This window comes from Citrus clementina, unplaced genomic scaffold, assembly GCF_000493195.1.
Source record: "Citrus clementina cultivar Clemenules unplaced genomic scaffold, Citrus_clementina_v1.0 scaffold_3, whole genome shotgun sequence".
NCBI lineage: Eukaryota > Viridiplantae > Streptophyta > Magnoliopsida > Sapindales > Rutaceae > Citrus > Citrus x clementina.
The window spans coordinates 9,639,709-9,651,600 of NW_006262339.1; the positions used below are offsets into that span (position 1 = coordinate 9,639,709).

Here is an 11,892-nt window from a genome sequence, read left to right on the forward strand (position 1 = left end):
GAGATTTTTGACGTATGGGGTATCGACTTCATGGGACCCTTTCCCCCTTCTTTTGGCCATCAATACATATTGGTTGCTGTTGACTACGTATCAAAATGGGTAGAAGCAATTCCATGTAGGACCAATGATCACAAGGTGGTAATAACATTTTTAAAAAGCAACATTGTTTCACGCTTTGGATTCCCTCGAGCAATAATCAGTGATGGTGGTGCCCACTTTTGTAACAAAGCATTCAAAGCTCTTTTGACAAAGTATTCAATCACACACAAAGTGGCGACCCCGTATCATCCGCAAACCAGTGGCCAAGTTGAGATCTCCAATCGAGAAATAAAGCACATATTAGAAAAAACGGTGAGGCCGGACAGAAAAGATTGGTCATTAAGACTTATGATGCCTTATGGGCATATAGAACGGCTTTCAAGACCCCGATTGGGATGTCACCCTACAGGCTAGTGTATGGAAAAGCTTGCCACCTACCTGTGGAACTCGAGCATCGTGCATATTGGGCCATCAAGAAATTCAATTTTGACATGCAGCAAGCCAGCTCAGAAAGAAGATTACAGCTGGCAGAACTTGAAGAAATTCGCAATGACGCGTACGAAAATGCCAAGATTTACAAGCAACGAATGAAAGTCTTCCATGATAAGCAAATTATGAGAAAATCGTTCACTCCAGGTCAGAAAGTGCTTTTGTTCAATTCTCGCTTGCACCTATTCCCAGGTAAGTTACGCTCTCGTTGGTCTGGCCCATTTATTGTTCATACTGTTTTTCCACATGGGGCAATTGAAATTAAAGACCCAAAGAACGGTGTCACATTTAAAGTTAATGGTCAAAGATTAAAGCCATATCTAGAGTACCAACCACATGAAGAAGACACCGAAATAAATTTGAGTGACCCACCAAATTTGAATTGATTTTTTTTCTTTTCGTTGATTTGATTTTTCTTTCTTTCTTTTTATTATTATTCTTTTGCTAATTGAAATTGTTTTTGCATAAGTGTGTTTATTTTACCATTAAGTTTTCTCTTATCATTGTTAATCATGAGTCTCATACTTAGACCGTTCCTCCTGAACATTCTTAAACCACTTCAACGTGTCAAAACTCATCTCAAAAGACAGATTCAATTTTGTAAAACACATCGCATTTGGGCTCTACAACCACCAGAGTTAGTAGCCTATGTTGAGGGTTTAGAAAGCCAACTCAGACACATTGAGAGAAGTGTTTACGACATCCAGTTGGAGCTTGAGGTAAATTCAATAAGAGGACGATTTTAATTTTCTTTGTGTGTTTTAATTTGTTTTTCTGTTTGTGTGCTTTAGTTTGTTACCCCGGTGAAGTGGCGGATAACGGTACTCCGTGACAATCAAGTCGGTTACTTCAGTTTCCCATAATAACTGATATTCTGAGGCGAAAGTATGGACAGAAACGAGATTCTAGCAAAGCTTCACAAGCGATTCCCTTCACTTCCTCAGAATGCCCTCCTTACGATCTATAAAGCTCGGTCCGAACGCATGCGATTACTCATGAGGAATAACATACCTGCTGACATCCGTTGGTTAATCGAGGCTAAAGTACGATCGGCAGGTGAGTTACCTCCAAAATTTATTGCATTCATGCCTGGTTGTGGTAAAGGAAATTATGCAAGAAAACGACGAGCTCGAAGAATTTCTGTTGCTTGTCATAAGTGTGCCAGAATGAGTTGCAATAAAAACCCATGTTCTTTAGGAATGGTGTCTGATAACAGGGAAGATAAGATTCAATTCATTAGGGATGGCTTGAATAAGGAGTCATTGGATGATATCCTTTTGTCTCTTGAAACGCATCCCAGTGGATATGTGCAAGGAGCGATTCTCCAGTTATGGCCATTATTCCAGAAAGAGCATGCACGATATAGTCTCGGGAATCTGACTATAAACGACCCTGTTTGCCAGTTTATAAGAAAACTGGATAGGAAGCCTATCCTCGACCCATCGAGGGCGTTCAAGCCGTTTCTGGACGTAAAACCAGAGGAAGATATGAGCCACAGTCGCAACTACCTGTAAATATCCTTTTACTTTACTGTTATTTTATTTCACTATTGTCTTATTGTTTGCATTATTGTCTTTAATAATTTTATTACTGTTTACTTTTTCCTTTTTACTGTTTTCTTTTTGACTTGCGAGCACGTGCTTTACGCGTTATTTGACACTGACATATTACCTCATACACAACCATGACCCACTATCACCAAGACTCTTAAATGTGATTTCTTTTTTGTCAAGTACTCACAAATTGTTTTTGAGAAGTATCACAATGTCAGCTACTCCCAATAGACAATTCAAGAACATTTGTGTGCTTTCTGGATTTACATATGGCAAACATAAAGAGTTCGTTGAGGCAGCCATAGATCTTGGTCGAAGCGTAGCAGCGAGAAAATTACACTTGGTGTATGGAGGAGGTAATCGAGGGTTATCAAAAATGGTCTCAGAAGCAGCTTTTATCAGAGGAAGTCAAGTGTTAGGCATCATCCCAAGAGTCTTAAAACCATTGGGCAGTTCGTCTGACTCATCAACTGGAGAAGAGTTAGTCGTCTCAGGTATGCAAGAAAGAATAACTGAAATGCTTAATCATGCTGATGCATTTATTTTCCTTCCAGGAGATCTTGCAACACTAGAGGCACTTATCACGCTAGCATCTTGGGCCCATCTGCACATCCACCAAAAACCCATCGGTTTGTTAAATGTCAATAACTTTTATGATGGCTTTATCGCATTTCTTAACCATGCAATAAAAAACTATTTCATTCCCGCTAATGTGAAAAAACTTTTTATTTGTGCTCACACTGCTAATGAGCTACTTGATATGTTACAAGCTTATAGACCGGAGCCAGACCCCTGGACCTTCGTGTTGGAGCGTCCAAATAATGATGGTAACAGTAGCAGCAGTAAGAAGTACAAATTAGATTTAACTCTCCGCCTATAAATATTTTCTTCTGTGTTGCACCACCTAGGTGATGTCTTCTAAACTCTACTTCTTTCCTTTCAAACATTGAGGACAATGTTTCGTTCTGGTTGGGGGGAGGGAATAGTCGACAATTGTGGAATTTTGGTTAAGTTTTTACTAATTTTTGTTGTAGAAACTAACTGTTGCTAACTTTTTGTGTTGAAGATGGCTGAATATGGAGTGTAGTGACTCTAGAAACGCATCTTCATCGTTTATAAAAAAAAAAAAAAATTCAGACATTTTCTTTTTCTTTATTATGTGTTTATGTTTATTTTTCTTCTTTAATTTCTCCTCTATAAATATATATTTTCCAACTTTTGAGTCGAAGATGGCTGAATATGGAGTGTAGTTCCTCTAGAAACGCATCTTCTTTTAAAAAAAAAAAATCATTTTCGTTTTCTATCATTTTACGTGTAACTTTTCTAATTAGTTTTTATGCATCATTTTCACATTTCTGCATGCATATTTTCCTTTCATGTTTAGAATAGGTTGGGGGGTAGAATGATGTTTAAAAAAAAAATGTGTGATTTGTTTTAACATTGGATGACATGATTAATTTCAAATTTTAGTATTTGTATTATCTTTGGTCTTAAGTGATGTTACGCTATGTTTGCTACTTTACATGTTGATGTCGGAGACAAATGTGAGTTGCTTGAAGGAATGAACATGTCATAATAAGTACCAAGTGAGTTTTTGAGCCTATTATTTTTCTTGGAGAATAACCCTTTTGCCCACTCTTTATACAGCTTAGCAGTTTATTATTTTATACACGATCTCTAAATTACTTTTGAGTTAACCCTTAAAAAAAAAATTGTAAAATAAAAAAAAAAGAAAAAAGAGTGTGTTGCTACATTTGGAGGCCCATCTAACTAGTAGATATGGAAGATTATTTAGAGCCCTAAAAGACGATGGAGAGGCCATCTTTGATCCGTTTGAGCCTTTCAAGCCATCCCTTTTATTTAATATCCATAGTTAACCCTTTTGAGCCTTTAAAAAAAAAAAAAAAAAACCTTTTCTTTGTCAACTTATCATCTTGACCCACTCCGATTTGGAGTATTACCTGATATCTTATAAGTTCCATCACCTATTTATGTTTGAGAAAATGTAAATAATTATTTTGTTCAGTGAAGTTATGCCAAATAAAAGCAAAAACAAAAAACAAAAAAAAACAAAAACAAAAACAAAAGTTGTTGTTTCAAAAGAATAAAAATAGGTGAAATCCACCTTGCAACTTCCAAAAAAAAAAAAAAAAATTCTCTGCATTTTTCTCAAACATACACTTTGTTTTCCTTATTTTCCTTCTTTGTTAGCCATGTCCCTAGCCTACGTTTCATCCTAATAAAAGTCCTTCTTGATTTTAGGGAACTATAGTTTGAAGTAGAAGCTAGTTATATGGGCTAAAAAGATGTAGTGATGCATAATTAAAAAAAAAAAAGATAAATAAAGTGGGTTGACTAACATTTTATTTGACTTGAGATCGTATTATTTCTAAGCTGAGGGCATATTTATTTCATCTTGGTGAGAGCATGTGATATCACTTCTTTATTATTTTCTCTCTCAATTACCATTCATTGGAGTGACTATTTTTATTGGGATTAATTTATTTGTGAGAGTGTCACTACTTCCAGTGAGATTTTGGGGTTTGACATGTCATTCTTGAGAGTAGCTAAAACAAAGTCTACTGGGCTAATTCATGTGGATGGTTGATGTGGGTGTGATGTTGCTTTAGACTGGAGATAATGCTTATACTTTTATTTGAGTGCTATCATTAATCTGATGGAATAAATACGAGTGTTTCTATTAAAACAAAAAAAAAAATTATTTTGAATTTGAATTTTGTTTTCGCTTTATTTGCTAGGGACTAGCAATAAGCTGGTTGGGGGGTGTGTTGAGTATTAGAAAATGCATATTTATAAAGGAGAAAACCGTCATTTTACATTTTAAGTCTTACTAACAACCCTTACTTTTATATATTTAACCTTCTTGTGATTTAATTACATGTGTTTTATTTTAATTAAGTATTTTATGTATTTTAGGGGCATTATAGTCATTTCACAATAAAGGAGAGATCAGACGGCAAAACGGACATCACTTTTGAACTCAGGACGGTCGAAAACCTTAGGAGGAGCATAAAAGGAAAAATGGCACTATTCACATGTACGGTACTATTCACGTGTACGGTACTGTATACGTTACTGTTCACGACACTGTTCACATAGACGGATGATGACGTGGCATTGACCGATGATGTGGCATTGACTGATGAGGTGTCACGATCCTGTTGGACTAAAATTCTTATGTACTGTTGATGGTGACGTGGCAGCATATCAGTGGACGAAAAATCTCGCGTACGGTGCATGCATCACACAGGATTATTTTCAACCAAACCGCGTTACTGTTCATCCGGGTCAAACCGCGTTACTGTTCAAAGTCGGGTCAAACCGTGTTACTGTTCATCCGCGTGGTCAAACGTGGACTGTTGACTAATGACGTGGCGCAATCCTGAGCGTCCAAACTGTTTTTAATCCGATGGCCATGATTTACTCCATGTATCTATAAAAAGGGGGCCTCCCCCCTAATTTGGTATCCCTGAATTCATTTTTGAGTTCAATTTTCTGTAATTCCCTCTCCATCTTGTATTTTCTTCGTATTTTAATAAATTCCTATTTTGCCCCTAGTTCAATTATGAGTGGCTAATTTTCTTTCAAGCTTGGGTTGAAGGTGAAGTCTCAACATGTGTCATGGGCTTAATTTGGTAAATTTATTTTCTCTTCCCCTCTAGTTTTTGTGGATGTTTTGACTTCTCGTCGACAAATAATACTAATCTTGTCTAGTACCGCCTTGGTTTCACCGGCCCTCTAGTATAAGGTTATTATTATTTGGCACGATAAGCCCTTAGCACCATATTGATTAGAGCGTGGTTCATGAGGTGTGGATTCCCCCCTCATGATTTAATTGGCATTAATAAGGAATATTTAGCCCATGATGCATGTTGATGCGGATCCGAATACCCAAGTACGTTATTTCAATAGAATTATCTTCAATCTATTCTCGCCATTGCAAGTCAAATTTTAGAATTTATTATCGCCATTTCAATTCCAATTTTAGAATAATTTAAATCACTTCCACCACAATTCCAACCACCCATTTACAAAATTAATTCTACATATAATTAAAATCCACCTCCTCGTGGGATCGACACTCGTCACCATTGATCTACACTACAATAGATTCGTGCGCTTGCGAGTACATTAAAATTTGCACAACAGTAACAAACTAAAGCACACAAACAGAAAAACAAATTAAAACAAACAAAAAAAATTAAAATCGTCCTCTTATTGAATTTACCTCAAGCTCCAACTGGATGTCGTAAACACTTCTCTCAATGTCTCTGAGTTGGCTTTCTAAACCCTCAACATAGGCTACTAACTCTGGTGGCTGTAGAGCCCAAATGCGATGTGTTTTACAAAATTGAATCTGCCTTTTGAGATGAGTTTTGACACGTTGAAGTGGTTTAAGAATGTTCAGGAGGAACGGTCTAAGTAAGGTACTCATGATTAAAAATGATAAAAGAAAACTTATTAGTTAAACAAACACACTTATGCAAAAATAATTTCAATTAGCAAAAAAATAATATAAAGAAAGAAAAAGAAAAGAAAAAAAATATCAAATCACCGAAAAGAAAAGAAGAAAAAAATCAATTAAAATCTGGTGGGTCACTCAAATTTATTTCGGTGTCTTCTTCATGTGGTTGGTACTCCAGATATGGCTTTAATCTTTGACCATTAACTTTAAACATGACACCGTTCTTTGGGTCCTTAATTTCAATTGCCCCATGTGGAAAAACAGTATGTACAATAAATGGGCCAGACCAACAAGAGCGTAACTTACCTGGGAATAAGTGCAAGCGAGAATTGTATAAAAGCACTTTCTGACCTGGAGTGAACGATTTTCTGATAATTTACTTGTCATGGAAGACTTTCATCCGTTGCTTGTAAATCTTGGCATTTTCGTATGCGTCATTGCGAATTTCTTCAAGTTCTGCCAGTTGTAATCTTCTTTCTGAGCTGGCTTGCTGCATGTCAAAGTTGAATTTCTTGATGGCCCAATACGCACGATGCTCGAGTTCCACAGGTAGGTGGCAAGCTTTTCCATACACTAGCCTATAGGGTGACATCTCAATCGGGGTCTTGAAAGCCGTTCTGTATGCCCATAATGCATCATCAAGTCTTAATGACCAATCTTTCATGTCTGGCCTCACCGTTTTTTCTAATATGTGCTTTATTTCTTGATTAGATATCTCAACTTGGCCACTGGTTTGCGGATGATATGGGATTGCCACTTTGTGTGTGATTGAATACTTTGTCAAAAGAGCTTTGAATGCTTTGTTACAAAAGTGGGCACCACCATCACTGATTATGGCTCGAGGGAATCCAAAGCGTGAAACAATGTTGCTTTTCAAAAATGCTATCACCACCTTGTGATCATTGGTCCTACATGGAATTGCTTCTACCTATTTCGATACGTAGTCAACAGCAACCAATATGTATTGATGGCCAAAAGACGGGGGAAAGGGTTCCATGAAGTTGATACCCCATACATAAAAAATCTCAACCACTAAAATTGGATTTAGTGGCATCATATTCCTTCGCGTAATGCTCCCCATTCGTTGACACCTATCACATGAAGAACAGAAAGTGTAAGCGTCTCGAAATATAGTTGGCCAATAGAAACCACATTGTAAAACTTTAGTTGCTGTTTTCTTAGCACTGAAATGGCCTTCACAAGCTTGTTCATGGCAGAATGAAAGAATATTTTGAATTTCATTTTCTGGGACACATCGTCTAACAATTTGATCAGCACAATACTTGAACAGATACGGGTCATCCCAAAAGAAATTCTTTATCTCTGCAAAGAATTTAGCCTTGTCTTGCTTGGTCCAATGCTCTGGAAGTTTACCTCTACCAAGATAATTAACTATATCAGCATACCAAGGCAATACATCCGCACTCATTAATTGTTCATCTGGAAATGACTCATTCAATATTAATGGCTCTGTAATTGTGTCAAAATGGAGACGAGAGAGGTGGTCCGCCACAACATTTTCTGTCCATTTCTTATCTTTGAATTCCAAGTCAAATTCCTGCAAAAGTAACACCTAACGAATTAGTCTAACTTTTGCATCTTTCTTTGTGAGAAGATATTTAAGAGCAGTATGATCTGTGAATATAATTATTTTACAACCAATGAGATAAGATCGAAATTTCTCTAATGTAAACACTACTGCTAGCATTTCTTTTTCAGCAGTTGAATAATTCAACTGTGCATCATTCAATGTCATACTAGCATAGTAAATAACGTGGGGAATTCGATCAACTCTTTGTCCTAATACTGCTCCTACTGTATAATCAGATGCATCACACATGAGCTCAAATAGTAAGCTCCAGTTTGGGGGCTGAATGATGGGTGATGATGTCAACAACTGCTTTAGTTTTTCAAATGCCACAAGACATGAATTAATAAAGATAAAAGGTACATCCTTAGCAAGTAGATTGCATAAGGATCTAGAAACTTTGCTAAAATCTTTAATGAAACATCTATAAAAACCAGCATGCCCAAGGAAAGATCTTACTTCTCTGACTGTTTTGGGTGGAGGAAAATTAGAAATGAGATCCACCTTGGCTTTGTCAACCTCAATACATTTGCTCGAAATGATGTGACCGAGAACAATACCTTGTTTTACCATAAAATGGCATTTCTCTCAATTTAAGACCAAGTTCTTCTCGATACATCTCTGCAGAACTAGTGTTAGATGATGTAAACATTGATCAAACGAATCACCAAAGACAGAAAAGTCATCCATAAAGACTTCAAGGAATCGTTCAACCATATCAGAAAAAATGCTCAACATGCATCGTTGAAATGTAGCAGGTGCATTACATAATCCAAATGGCATTCTCCTATATGCAAATGTGCCAAAAGGGCAAGTGAAAGTAGTTTTTTTCCTGATCTTTTGGTGCTATGGGAATCTGATTATATCCTGAGTAGCCATCTAGAAAGCAATAAAATTCATGGCCTGCTAATCTATCAAGCATTTGATTAATAAATGGTAAAGGAAAATGGTCTTTACGTGTGACAGAATTCAACTTTCTATAATCAATGCATACACCCCATCATGTAGTCACTCTAGTGGGTATCAATTCATTATCAGCATTCGTAACTACTGTGACTCCTGACTTTATGGGGACAACTTGCACAGGACTGACCCATGAACTATCAAAAATTGGGTAAATGATACCTGCATCTAATAGCTTAAGGACTTCAGTTCTAACAACTTCTTTCATGTTAGGATTTAACCGACGTTGCATTTCCCTAGTAGATTTAGCATTTTCATCAAGGTGAATATAATGCATGCAGTCTACTGGGTTTATACCTTTTATGTATGCTATGGTCCATCCTAATGCTCCTTTGTGCTATTTCAAAACATCCAACAACTTACCTTTTTTGTTCGTCATTTAGGGATGATGATATGATTACCAGCAGAGTACTTTCTTCTCTCAAAAATGCATATTCCAGAGTGTTGGGTAATGGTTTGAGCTCAAGTTTCGGTGGTGATTCTGATGATGGGATGAGTTTCTTCTCTGATGGTGCTAGTTGTTCAACTTTTGACTTCCATTTATTAGTGTCCATGGATGGTGCTGAGTCAAGTAGGGCGTTGACCTCATCGACCGATCTGTTAATATCAAAATCCAAACCAAAATGAGTTAAACATGTTTGTAAAGGATCATCACTAAGGTTTGAAAGAAAAGTGTTATCAAATATTGTTTCAATTAAATCCACATCAACAATTCCATCATCTGCATTGTGAGGTTGTTTGGCAATGTTGAAGATGTTCAGCTCCATAGTCATGTTGCCGAAGGACAACTGCATATTTTCAGTCCTGCATTGAATGTGAGCATCCGCAGTTGCCAAGAAAGGTCGGCCTAAAATAATGGGGATGTGCTTCCTTGAATCCTGTATTGGTTGAGTGTCAATTACAATGAAATCAACAGGAAAATAAAACTTGTCTACCTGGATAAGCACGTCCTCCACAATACCACGATGTATTTTCGTGGACCGATCTGCAAGCTGTAACATCACTGGAGTTGGGTGTAGTTCTCCCAGTTCAAGTTTCACGAATACAGAGTAAGGCAAAAGATTTACACTAGCTCCTAAATCCAACAAAGCATTCTCAATTGTGTGGTTCCCTATACTACAAGAGATAGTGGGGGAGCCTAGGTCTTTGCATTTTAGAGGAATTTTATGTTGGAGTATAGAACTAACGTTTTCTGTTAAAAATGTCTTCTTTTGAACATGAATGTTTCTCTTTTTAGTACAAAGGTCTTTAAGAAACTTGACATAAGATGGAACTTGCTTTATAGCATCAAGTAAAAGGATGTTAACACTTACCTGTTTGAAGATTTCGAGAATCTCACCTGTGGATTTTCCCTTCTTTCCTTTCGCTAACTTCTAAGGAAATGGAGCTTTCGGAACATATTCTTGTGGGTTGGTTTTTTCTTTTTCCTCCGGTGATGAGTCGTCAACATTTACAAGTACAATTTGATTTTTTGTCATCGGCATTTCTACTTTGTTGTTGACTTCTTTTCCTTTTCGCAAGGTCATGACTGCTTTGACCTCTCCATGCTGTTGTGGTGAACTGGTACTTGCTTCATGCACTCCTTTAGGATTAGGCACTGGTTGACTTGGAAACTTGCCTTTCTCAACAGTCATTGCCAAGGTCTGAACTGAAGAAGCAAGTTGTCCCACCATCTTCTCGAGGCTTGAAACTGATTGAGCTTGTGAGTTGAAGCCTGCTCTCAACTCATTTCGTAGTCCATCAATGGTGCGGTTCTGTTGCTAAATCGTGGAGTGAGTAACATTCCTGAAATTTTGGAATGCATCCTCGCATGGTCTGGGTTGTGAGTAGTTTTGGTTTTGATTGTATGGTCTAAATGGGGGCTGAGAGGCTAGAGGATTTTGTAGAATTGGTGGAACTGGAGTTGCTGGTCCAATCTGTTGGAGTCCTTAAGACCATGAAAAATTTGGGTGGTCTCTCCATCCAGGGTTATATGTGTTGGAGTATGAGTTGTAATTCGATGGCTTTCTCATTACACCTATGGCATTGGCTTGATCTGAGTATGAGTCATGGTCAAGTGGTTCTGTTGATTTAGCACTCGTTAACGATACTATTTCTCGAGCAAGACCTTCAACCATCTCCTTAACTTCTTTGATTCCCGAAGTTGACTCGCCAACGTGAACCTCATTTACTCCCTTAATTCTTCTAGTATTCCTGAGTGATCGACTCCGTTGTTGGGAATTATCCGCTTGTCGCTAGAAGAATTCTCAAATTTCTGATGCACTTTTTGACATTAGCTCTCCTCCACTTGTTGCCATTAGCCATTCTTGCACATTCGGCAATAATCCCTCCAAAAAGTATTGGCATTGATGCCATTTCTCGTACCCATGATGTGGACACTTCAAGAGTAGCCTATTGAATCGCTCCCATATTTCAAAAAACTGCTCGTCATCTCTCTGGGTAAACTCTGAGATTTCCCTGCGAATAGCATTGGTTTTATGCACTGGGAAATATTTATTCAAAAATTTCGTTACCATTTGTTCCCATGATGAAATGCTATTAGCAGGTAAAGTATTTAACCATGAACGAGTTCTATCTTTTAAAGAAAATGGGAATAGTCTAAGTTTAACATCATCGTCTGAAAAATTTTCATATTTAAAAGTTTGACAAATGGCATGAAAATCATTCAGATGATTATATGGATCCTCATTTTCTAGGCCATAGAATGTTGGGAGACAATTTAGCACACTAGGTTTTAGTTCAAAACTCCTAGCAGTTACATTTGGGTATCTTAT

The 11,892-nt window shown here is 37.2% G+C and overlaps 1 non-coding gene across 1 annotated transcript; it reads left to right on the forward strand.

The window, feature by feature from the left end:
- Positions 1-11,479: 11,479 nt before the first annotated feature.
- On the forward strand, positions 11,480-11,583 carry LOC112100545. Its single transcript, XR_002906913.1, has one exon. It is a non-coding gene; the product is annotated as a small nucleolar RNA R71 (small nucleolar RNA).
- The last annotated feature ends 309 nt before the right edge of the window (positions 11,584-11,892 follow it).